General features: G+C 38.1%; 1 long non-coding RNA gene across 1 annotated transcript; it reads right to left on the bottom strand.

Annotated features, from left to right (window-relative positions):
- Positions 1-1,218: 1,218 nt before the first annotated feature.
- On the bottom strand, positions 1,219-10,380 carry LOC139039605 (uncharacterized). Its single transcript, XR_011492935.1, has 2 exons — positions 10,134-10,380; positions 1,219-3,010 (listed from the first exon to the last, which is right to left on the bottom strand). It is a non-coding gene; the product is annotated as an uncharacterized lncRNA (long non-coding RNA).
- Positions 10,381-10,673: the final 293 nt, after the last annotated feature.

The raw sequence follows: 10,673 nt of genomic DNA, 5'->3' as shown, positions 1-10,673 counted from the left end.
TTCCAAAAGCCATACAGTCAGTAAATGATGGTGCTAGAGTGTGAACCCAGGTTTATTATTTCAGAGCTATGCTTTCAACAGATAAACCACTAGGTATCCTAATTAGGGCTTTTGTTTTAAAAAATCAGTGCATATTCTAGCTCTCCAGCAAATTCATGGCTTTGTTCTTTAGGCCTTACATTCTCAGATGTAAGGATGACTCAGGACAGATCAGCTCTTCTATAGGAAAGTTCAATCTTGGTTTATTTAATTTTGCACTTAATTTGATCCTTATGTTTGGCAGAATATTGGTCTCGTAGAGATGGCCAATTCCTAATTCCTGGAATTTAAGATTACGTTAGGCTACATGACAATGGGGAGTAAAGTTTGCAGATGAAATTAAGTTTGTTAATCAACCAACATTAAGATAGGGAGATTATTTTGAATTATCCAGGTGAGCTTAAAGTAATCACAAGGGTCCTTAATAGTGAAAGAAGGAGGCAGAAGAGGAGGTCTGATCAATGTGATGTGAAAAGAACATGATTCTCTACTTGAGGAAGGTGGCCACAAGCCAAGGAACGCAAGTGACCTCTGGAATCTAGAAAAGGCAAAGACACAGGATTTCTCCTGGAGCCAACAGAAGGAATGCAGCCTTGTCAACACTTTGATTTTAGCCCAGTGAGACATTGCTGACTTCTGACCTCCAGAACTATAAGAAAATAAATTTGTGTTGTTTTAAGCTACAAATTAAACAAGAAGTACATGTTTGGATTTCCTGTGACCCCATTTAACTTCAATCTTTTAATTTGTTATCAACAATGCAGAAGATCTGTCTAACCAATGGGCCTTCTCAAGACAAAATTCTTTTCCTTGAAAATGAGTGTTCATTGAGTGTAATAATTAGGGAAAATTGGTTATTCTCACTGAACATATTATTCCATAGGAAACTAATCTTATGCATCTTGTTTATTATTTCACTTAAAAAAATGAATCAATACATTGAGCTATTTACACTCAAAAAAGGTTTATAATCAATTTATGTTCTTAAGACTGTACACATTACTAAAATCTGAAAATCTTATTAAGTTTTTAGTACTTATAACATTGCTTCATGCCAGTGACAGAAACTTAATAATAAATAGTTTCACAGAATAATTTCATCTCAACCACAATATTGTAATTGTATATAGCCAGTGTCAAAAAAACGGCTCATAGAACAAAACTGGCCATACTACCTGATGCTGAAAATAAAGTTTTATTGGAAAATAGACACAACTGTTTGTTTATGCACTCTCTATAACTGCTGTCACAGAAAAATAGTAGAGTCATCGTGACAGAGGTTGTATGAGACAGATTTTCACACCTTACAATACAGACAAAATGATCTGACAGATATTGTCTTATTTTTCACTTTAAACATTTAGTTATAATTTAGACTGTGAATGTTTAAAACTCCAACTTCCCATGTTTAAAACTCACTCAAAAATTCACAATAATCAAGAAAATCAGAAATATAGGATACCGACCAAAGTAGACAGTCATATTAAAATAAAAATTACTAAATATTAGTCATAATAAAGCAAAATCAGAAAAAAAGAAGTAGAATTAGCCTATTAAAGATATAAAGAATAATGTTAAATCACTGAAAGAAGTTTTCAAAGAATTACATATAAAAATAACTCCAGATTGATCACACAGCATACTTTCAAGTTTAAATATAATAGATTGTTCCAAATGATTAAAAACAATGCATAGCCATTGATTCATCTGCATGAATCAGCATTATCATGAGCAGATAATAGCACAAAAAACTTATGGAGCAATTACATTTGTGTGATACAGCAATTCTATGTAAATATTTAATTGGCATATTTCCATAGTTCCTAGAAAGAAGTAGTCATTCTAATAAAATAGAATTTATTCCAGAGGTTAAAAGATGGTACAATATTACAAAAATTATTAGTATATCATTATCTATAGATTCGAGAAGAATAGATGCATGGTAATATCAGATTTTTTTCTGTCCTTTGCTATTAAATTTAATGCCAGTTCATTTTTTTTTTTTAAGAACTAAAGTGGGAATAGAAGCTCTGTATCTAGTATAATAAACTATCTTAAAACAATAAATTCATACTTAATCTGAGCTAAAAATTTCAGTTCAGTTCAGTCACTCAGTCATGTCTGATTCTTTTCGACCCCATGGACTGCAGCATGCCAGGCCTACCTATCTAGCACCAACTCCCGAAGTTTACTCAAACTCATGTCCATTGAGTCGGTGATGCCATCCAACCATCTCATCCTCTGTTGTCCCCTTCTTCTCCTGCCTTCAATCTTTCCCAGCATCAGGGTCTTTTCAAAAGAGTCAGTTTTTCATATCAGGTGGCCAGAGTATTGGAGTTTCAGCTTCAACATCAGTCCTTCCAATGAATAGTCAGGATTGATTTCCTCTAGGATGGACCGATCTCCTTGTAGTCCAAGGGACTCTCAAGAGTCTCCAACACCACAATTCAAAAGCATCAATTCTTTGGCACTTAGCTTTCTTTATAGTCCAACTCTCACATCCATACACGACTGTTGGAAAAACCATAGCTTTGACTAGACAGACTTTTGTGGGCAAAGTAATGTCTCTGCTTTTAAATATGCTGTCTAGGTTGGTCACAGCTTTTCTTCCAAGGAGTAAGCATCTTTTAATTTCATAGCCGCAGTCACTATCTGCAGTGATTTTGAAGGCCCCCCCCCCACCAAAATAATCTGTCACTGTTTCCGCTGTTTCCCCATCTATTTGCCATGAAGTGATGGGACCAGATGCCATGATCTTAGGTTTCTGAATGTTGAGTTTTAAGCCAACTTTTTTACTCTCCTTTTTCACTTTCATCAAGAGGCTCTTTAGTTCTTCTTCATTTTCTGCCATAAGGGTGGTGTCATCTGCATATCTGAGGTTATTGATATTTCTCCTGGCAATCTTGATTCCAGCTTGACAATTGCTTCCCAAATTGCAGTTTTTTTGTGTCCAGGTTTCACACAATGTTTCCTTAAACAAAGAAGCTACATGATCAGTAATTTTGAGAAAGTTAGGCATGGTGTGGGTATTTAAAGTATTTAAAGACTCCAAGAAGTCTGTCAGTAAATAGATCAGACTGTCTTGTTTAAACCAGAATTTTTCAACCTAAGAGATCATAGCATCCATTTTCCTCAATAATTCTTTTTAGGATTCCATTAATCACATTCCAAAGAACATGCATTGGGAAATAATTAGTCATATACATACTTATGGGGCATGAGTGGGAAATAAGTGCTATTGTATTTAAATCTCTATACATGAGACTATTTGGTACTGCTTTTACTTGACTATAACTAGTGCACTTATTACTGGGAAGAGCAGTTGGTTCTATTACCTCTACATTCATCCCAAACCTGTCATTTTCTGACATAGCCTTTGTTCAAGTGTCTATCATCCTTCACCTGAATTATTTTGAACACATCTAACTCATCTTTTTGTTTCCACTCCTGTTTCTGTACAATCTGTTTTCTGCTAAGCAAGTAGAGAAGTATTTGAAGTACTTTTTAAAAATTGTGAATCAGGTCTCATCTGCTATGGGCTGAATTTTGCCTCCCCAAATTCATACATTGAAATCTCAGCCTCCAGGACCTCAGAATGTGTGTGCATTTGAAGACAGGACTTTTAAAGAAGAAATTAAGGTCACATGGGTGGATCCTAATTCAATACAACTGGTGTCTTTGCAAGAGGACATTAAGACACAGATAGACACAAAGGAAAGATGGTGAAAAGATGTTGAAAGAAGATGGCCATCTGCAAGTCAAGGAGAAGCCCTCAGAAGAAATCAACCCTGCCCACACTTTGATTTGGACTTCTAGCCTCCAGAACTGGGAAGAATTAAATTTCTGTTGTTTGAGCCCCTCAATTTGTGGAGGTTTGTAATGGCAAACTTAGCAAATGAATAAAATGTCCTGTCCTGTTTAAAATATTCCAGTAACTAAATACAATCTAAACTTCTTCCCCTAGCACAGAAGCTGCTGCATTTTCGGTGGCTCAGACGATAAAGAGTCTGCCTGTCTGCGGGAGACTAGCATTTGATCCCTGGGTTGGGAAGATCCCCTGGAGAAGGAAACGGCAACCCACTCCATTATTCTTGCCTGGAAAATCCCATGGGTGGAGGAGCCTGGCAGGCTACAGACCATGGAGTCACAAAGAGTTGAACATGCCTGAGCAGCTTCACTTTCACGTTCACTCTTAACTTTCTTCATTTACCTCCAGCAACACTGCTTTTATTTCTTTCATTAAACATGGTAAAATTGTTCCTTCATCAAGTCGTTTGCACTTGCTCTTCCTTCAGTCTAGAAAACTCTATAATGTGGTATGGTGTTATATATAATAACAAAATTAGAGACATCTTACTTGTTCAACAATGGGAAACAGTTCAATGAATCATTATATCACACAAATGACAATATTCATTCCATCTTGTTTCAGGTATTATACTTCCAAAAATCTGTCCCCCACTGGACATAAAACATGAGATTAGGTGCTCCACACACCCTTAGCCACAGGATAGATGTTTTGACCTAAGCCTGGCCAGTGGAATATTACCCTCAATTTTTAATATTTTCAGATCAAAGGAAGAGAGAATGAGATAGTCATAGCTTACTCACTTCATAGCAGGTCCCTAGATAGGACCTTGAGCAGTTTCCACTCATAAGGTCCCCCTGGTTTGTCTGGTTCCTACCATGGATGAGACCATGCTAGGGCCTACTGTTCTGCCTTCTGGTTGTCAAAATAGTTCACTACTTCTACTGGGGCTTAGAGCCAACCCAAAATATGCAAAAGCAATATATTGATTATTTTGAATTAAGATTACTTAAGAAACAGCCAATGCAAGATGGACACTTCGACCCTCCTTTCTGAGTCCTTGAAAGAAGGAAGCAAATCTCTTACGTAAAACATAACAATGCCCTTGCCACCACAGATAGGGAATTTGGGGCCAAGAAGCCTGTAAAATCATACCTTGTTACTTCCTTACTAATTGACTATTTCAAGCCCAAGTTCTTGTTTAGATTCTTTACTAATTAAGGACCCCAAATTTCTTTGTCCCATCAATTGCAAATATATATTTTTTTCATATCAAAAGTATAAAAATTCCTTACTTTGGATACTTTTTGGGTCTTATTTATTTGATCCCTCCATGTGCACAAATTAAATTTTTTCCCTCCTTTTACTCTGTCTTGTGTCAATTTAAGTATTCTACCAGCTGAAAGAACTCAAGAAGGTAAGGGGGAAGTTTCCCCTCCCCTACACTCCCATACTTGTTTGTGAATAGATATTGCTATGAGAGTCCTTCATTGCCCTACCAAACTAAACCTTTCCTTTAGGATCTTGCAGCTCATCCAACAATTGAGCAAATAAAAGCATAACACCAAGCCCAGCAATTCCCTGGTGACATGGATTCTTAAAGATACAGTCCCCTATGCCATTTAAGTTCTTAAATATTTTGATTATTTCTTCTTTCTATCCTAACCAAGTCCCTTTGATCTTGTATGTTCACTTATATTTTTCCTTTAACTTTATATTTGCTATTTTTTTAATTCAGTATTTGTGGTGACAAAAGTATCTGTGGTTATTTGATGTGCTCTAAGTTTTGTTTTCAACTTAAATCATGTTTGAAAATGTCAGAAAATTCTTAATGCTAAATTAAAAAATAAGTGTACAGAACTATATGATGCCCACATTTATTTAAAATATACTTTGAAATATTGACACAAATAAAATATTGAGATCCATACAAAATGTCAAATGCAACAAAATCTTATAATGATCATTTTTTGGTATTGGCATTCATAGGAGATACTTATTTTTCCTTTTTTTTCTTTCAAAAATGCATTTCTGTGTTTGTGTATACTTTAAGAGTATAACTTAAAAGTTAGCTAGGATGGCCTAAAGCTCCATCAAGGGGCTTCCCTGTGTCAGGTCCTATTGTAGGTAAATTTACACCCTTATAATTAATGATTACTATATGTCATAGATGTTTTAAGTTTCTGTGGAGATGAGAGATTTCCTCAAGATCACAGTATAAACAGTTGAATGGAACTGGAAGCCATGTACTCTCACACTCATTTCTTCCCTTAAGCCACCGTGCCTAATTAATGTATTACAATTCCTGGGTTAGAGCTACCACTGATTGTTAATATTTCAGTTGCATACACTGATCTTCTTTGCCTCGTATATCTATGTAATATTCATCAAATTCACGTGCAATTCTTGCTGATTATGTTGACAAACTGACTGGATGTTAATTTACATAGTCTTACAAGATGATAGATTATATGGTTACCCAGTTTTTAGAGGTTGTGTCCATTCTCAATGCACAGTTGTTTGGGGAAAATGGCCCTTCAGCTACCACTGGCCTTCTCTGTATTATTGGAGTGTACCTGGGGACAATCTCTACCTAGGGGGCACAGTAACACAGATGCATTTGATTTTCAAGGCAAAAACTGGGAGACAAGGTGGTATTATCGTAGGTAGTTTTTAGCTAGGTTTTTCTTGGATGAATGCTTTGAAAAATACCACACGGCCATAAAATTCTGGAAACAAAACTCACTTCAAAATGTCGAATTGGGTTTATAAACCAGCAGACAGAAAGGGTTATGTTCAACAGCCAAGCCTTCTGGTGAAACACAGTTAGCGCTGGACCTGGCTTCACATTTAATGCAAGGAAGAAATGCCTCTTGGATGCCTCACTTCCCAGCATGGAAGGTTCTGAGGATCATCTGCCAAGTGGGTGGATTACACGCTATACAGGAACATTATTTTTTTAACATGACAACAACGAAACTTTATTCACTTACAGTTCTGGAGTTTACAAGTCCTAAATCAAGGCGTCAGGAGGGCCATATGCCTGCTGACACCTATAAGGGAAAAGCCTTATCCCTCTGGCCTCCAGCAGTCCTTGGCTTACCTTGGCTTGTAGAGCCATCCCTCCAATCTCTGCCTATGTTGTAACATAGTCTTCTTTTCCTTGTGTGTGTCTGTGTCTCTTCTCCATCTTTTATAAGGACATTAGTCATTCTGGATTAAGAGCCCACCCTATTTCAGCATGACCTCATCTTATTTAATTATATCTTCAGCCACCCTATTTCAAAATGAAGTCATAAACACAGGAACATTATTATGAAACTTTCTCGACTTCTTTTCCAGAGGGGAAAAATGCTAAAGTTATTGTAAATAAATATATTTTGAAGTGAATTATAGGTTATTATAAATTAATAGCCTTATTAATTTCACAGTTTGATAACAGGTGCGAATTACTTGGGACTTTGTGCCTACCACTGGCCAACTGAATGTCTATGGTATTACAGGTGGCCTCTGAACTTGTCCCCAAGGTTCTCTGCTGGTGATCTCTCTCTCCTCATCTCCCGGCCAGACTCAGAGGAGCTGATGGAGTGTTTGGAACAGCCAATATGTGGAAGCAGCCTGGGTCCCTGAATAACCTGGTCGGCTACCTATCAAATAATTGACACAAATGAGAAATAAACTTGATTGTGACAACAAATACATTTATATATATATACATACATATATATATATATATAATTAATATGTATATATATATACATATATATATATATGGGTAGATAGGTATTTATACATTCATAATATGCAAAAAATGCCCATAATAGCTATAATAAAATAAGGAACTCTCCAAATGGAACTCTCCAAATGCCCATGTGGCGCAAGTGGTAAAGAATCCACCTGCCAACAGAGGTGACGTAACAAACTCGGGTCCCATCCCTGTGTGGCAAAGATGCTCTGGAGGAGGAAATGGCACCTTACTCCAGTATTCTTGCCTGGAGAATCCCATGGACAGAGGAGGCCGGTGGAATACAGTCCAGGGGGTCTCAAAGAGTCAGACACAACTGAGCGCACAGCACATAAATGCCATAAGAAAAGAAATGCCCTATTGAACCTGAATGAAGAGGAAACCCATCTAGAGTGGCTGCATCACAGGAGAGGCCGTCTTTTCTAGGAAGCATTCTCTGACAACTCGTTCTTGACTAAAGGCTCTTATTTGATCTGGTGTAAAGCCCACTAGGCTTGCTTGTCTGACACCCAGCTGTACACTCAGCTCCCCCGGGGCAGGACTGTATCTAGTTTATCTCTGAAAACCTCATCCTTCCCGGGTGGCCCTAGGGGCAAAGAACAGACCTGCCAGTGCAGGAGACATAAGAGATGCAAGTTCGATCCCTGAGTCAGGAAGATCCCTGGAGAAGGGCGTAGCAGCCCACTCTGGCATTCTAGCCTGGCGAGTCCCACGGACAGAGAAGCCTGGTGGGTCATGGTCGCAAAGAGTCAGACACCACTGAAGTGACCTGGCACAACTTGGTCCTGCTTAATGCCAGACACTCAGCAGTCAACAGCTCTTTAAGGAGTGATATATGAAAATGAGAAACACTTCATGCTTAGAGAGAGCAGTAGAGGTGAAATTTGTTGCATAATAGAATTTCAATGAGTGAAAGCTGTGATGAGAATGTTTCAAACAGAGCAAACAGCGTGAGCAGTGAGTACAAAAGCAGGTAAGCCATGCTGTCTAAGACAGGCTCAAGGACTGATGATATTACAGGGAAGGAGTCTGATATTATATTTTCATACAGAAATTTACACTCCTTCATGATTATTAGCAGGATGAGTCCAGACCTTTATCTACTGGTATTTGCCTCTGTCTTTAATGTATGTATGGCTGTTAGTGTGAGTATGTAAATTGAGATAAATAGCACAAAGAACTTGGATAACATTCTCAAAAATAAAGCCATATAAAATTATAGTCTCAAGATGATAATGGCATCTGTGTGTAGAAAACAAAGTTGATGAATATTTCAGTAACACTAACTTCTTACTCTGATAACTGACAAATAAGAAAAATGCAAAACAAAATATCAAAATGATATTGTAGATATCAAAATAACTTACCCATAAGATTAGCATTTTGTTCAATTAGTTAGCATTTTACTAACAAATCATGTAAAATCATTTATTTGCCCAAAGTATATTTTTTTATTAAGTGTATAGTATGAGTCAGGCATTGTTCCTAGTGCTGGTTATGCACTAGGAAGAAAATAAACCTGTCTTGTTTGGGAATTAGGGAATGTTGCTGTAGATAGGGAAGGAATAAATTGTGGAAAGTGATAGATCAAAATGAGTACTGTGAAAAAAAGCTACAGAATGCGAAGGTTTGAAATAACTGTGGGGACCACTTGGACAAAATCAGTAGAAAGGCTTTTCTATCAAGGCAATTTTTAAGCTAAGACACATGAGGGGAAGAACCAGGCAGGCAGGATGGGGAGGTGTGTTCTAAGCCCAGTGACTCACATGTGTCATTTATCTCAGCTATTGATCAGAGTATCTGCCCTTTCTTCTTTTCTTCCTCAATTATTTGGTGTGTGGCTCTCTTAGATGAATCACTGTGTTTAGTGATTAAAGAGATAGAAAGTAGACCAGACACATTTCTTATCTTCAGGAAGCTTAGAGTAAATGGAAGGATAATAAATTCGAAGTTGTGACTGACAGTGGAATGCCGACTTGTCAGAGGTGCTTGTGAAATATTTAGGAAATTTGCAAACTGGTTATTACACAGTTACTTGAAATTGGCTCCGATGAGAATACTGACACTACAATCATTGGCAAAACTACAAATTAGGGTGTTTTTCCCTCCAGATGGTTGGTGGTTAAATATTTACCAGTACTTTACTGGTTGTGAGCAAAACTGACTTAGAGGAGGAACAGAGACTGTTGTCTGTCTTTGGTTTCCTGTGCGTAACTCCTATCAGTTGTTTAAATGGGGTGTGATTTTAAAACAGCAAAGAGAGGATTAAGTCATAGCTCCATCTTGATTTTGGTAATCTAGAGGGCTTTCAGCAGCGTTTACAGCTGGAAACTTAAGACTGTAAATGTGATAAGATCGCGGGCCTTATGGCTGTTACTCTCCACTCACCCCAAGCATCCACCGTATCTGTGACCACGGCTGACCTGTGTTTTCTCTCCCTCAGCCCTCTCCCCATCACGCTCTCCATCTGTCCCGGCCAGCTATCTTTCTTAAAAGGACGATATGATCGCTCCCATCCTAGGAAAGAAATTCTTCCTTTACCTCACAAGCTCATATCTCCGTAGCTCTGTTTCTTCGTCCCTTGTTCTCCTGAGAGGACTGTCTCTCTGTCCCAAAATCCTTATTTCGTGTTCTCCTTTGAATCAGCTACAGGCAGCTTTTGTCTCCACTTCACTAAACTCTTCCTGTGAAGGGCGCGAGTACAAAGAGAGTTTTCAGTCCGCGCCTTCCTCAGTCTTTCAGGGGAATTTGGCACAGAGAATGACTCATCCCTCTTCAGATTCTTGCTTGTGTGAGAGGCACGATCTCCCTATTCTTCCCCACCTCGCTGGCCGCTCCCAAGTCTCCTTGGCTCATCCAGATTCCAAACCCTAAATTCAGAAGCTCCCCAGGGTCCAGTCATCGAAAATCACTTTTCTCTGTTTACATTCACTGCCATCTATGGAGTTGATGACTCCGAAACACTATTTCCAGGCTGACTGTTCTGAGTTCTCAGCCCCCAGCACAGCAGGAAAAGCTCTTTCCATAATTTGGCCTCTGCCTTGCTCTCCATCACTGTCTCCTGCTCTTCTCCTGACTCTC

This window comes from Odocoileus virginianus, chromosome 19, assembly GCF_023699985.2.
Source record: "Odocoileus virginianus isolate 20LAN1187 ecotype Illinois chromosome 19, Ovbor_1.2, whole genome shotgun sequence".
NCBI classification, from domain to species: Eukaryota; Metazoa; Chordata; class Mammalia; order Artiodactyla; family Cervidae; genus Odocoileus; species Odocoileus virginianus.
This window is presented reverse-complemented; position numbering and strand designations above follow the sequence as displayed.